We start from the raw sequence: 1,786 nt of genomic DNA, 5'->3' as shown, positions 1-1,786 counted from the left end.
TATAGCGAAACTCGTGAAATCAAAGCTCTATTCTTTGTGAAAAATTTTAAAAAATTCTTCAAAATTTTAACATAAATTTTTACTTTTACTAAAAATAAAAACAAAGATGCAATAGTTCAATGGGATTTAGGAGTCTAGGAGAAAATGGTTTCCAATCGAATGGTACTTGCGCGTTTACGTAAACGTATATCGACCCAGCCTTTCCAATAATTACCACTTTTCGCCATAAGTACGGTAATGATAACTTATGTAGTTGTGCCAAATTTCAGAAAGTTGACGTGCGCGTTTCCAGAGGTAAGTAAAATGAGAAGCATGGGGGTGCCCCCCCTCTTTTCCATTACTTACCACTTTTCGCCATAAGTACGGTATTGATAAAATATAAAGCTGTGTCGAATTTCAGGACGTTAGCGTAAGCGGTTCCAGAGATAAGCTATATGAGAAGTTCAGTTTGTATGGACGGTGCCACGCCCCCTTTACCAATGCATTTGCAATATATGCATCAGTGCTAAGTTTCAGTTTCCCAGCGTAATTGGTTTTAGAGATATATTGGGTTTTTACGTTTCAGTCTGTATAAGAATTTTAGGAATATGCCGAGCTACATACCGAGTAAATTTTTGGTCGGCATATTTATTTTCAAGGTGCTGGCATATGTTCCAAATATGAACCAAATCGGTGCAGCCGTTTAGTAGTTTAGTGAAATACATTGTACAAAGAACTAAGAAAGTGTAAAGCATGACGTCTCAGATTTTTTAATTCTTTGGCAGCAACAACAAAAAGTTTTGATTTAATTAGCCAAAAACCTTCCACACAGAAGTTCCAAAAAAATTCCGATTGGTTATGCTTGGACACACTTAATTGAATGTCAATAAAATTAAGTTTCTTATATCAAGCCGCAATTTTGAGAACAGTCCGTTGCTAACTCTAAATATAAACAACGACGCACTGGAAAAGTTACTACATTCAAATACCTAGGAATAATGGATCCACGATGAACTAAAACAAAAAAATTGATTCTAATTAGAGCTTTAGCAATATGTACATCGGTGAAAACTGCATTAAATTATATACATTAGTTTTTGCGTGATGCGCTTACAAACATACTGACAGACCAAAATTATAAAAATTTTAGATTTGGCTTCTGTTAATCTATTAATTTTTCTTTAACATCTATTATGTACAGATATCGGCCTGTTGCAATTTTATTTTTCTCAAATAGTTTCGTTTGATTCCCATATGGCAACATTTAGGTTATTTTATAAAAACAAAAATAGAATTATTTACAAAACCAACAACATTTCCGAAATAGCTATCACTTGTACCATTTTTTCAAAATTATTTTTGCTTTTCCACAATAAGTTTTTCATTAAAAAAATGGCCTTAAGCTCAATAAAAATTGTTGAATATAGTTATCTTATAAATTTAACTGAATTACAACTTCAAAAGTATTTTCAAAAGTAAGCTTCCTAATCCTCTTTAGTTTAATGTCCGTATTGTAATATTTCATTTATTTTACAAATTTAAATGAATAAAATTTTTCAAGTAGTTGGCAAATCCCCTAAAAATATTTTCGGCAATAAAATTTCCCAAACCTCTTCAGTTTGATACCCATATTGCAATATTCAATTTATCTTATAAATTAAATTTAATTAAAATTTTCAAACAGATGGCAACTCTAAAAAAATATTTTGGGCTGTAAGTCTTCTTAAGCTTCGTTTTTTGTCAATTTGTATGGGTAAGTGGTGTAGTCACAAAAAGATGTAAATAAGGTCCCAGTGTGGAGACCCCC

This window comes from Rhagoletis pomonella, unplaced genomic scaffold (assembly GCF_013731165.1).
Source record: "Rhagoletis pomonella isolate Grant_MI unplaced genomic scaffold, Rhpom_1.0 Rhpom_scaffold_00147, whole genome shotgun sequence".
Taxonomy (NCBI): Eukaryota; Metazoa; Arthropoda; class Insecta; order Diptera; family Tephritidae; genus Rhagoletis; species Rhagoletis pomonella.
Note: the sequence above shows the minus strand (reverse complement) of the source record.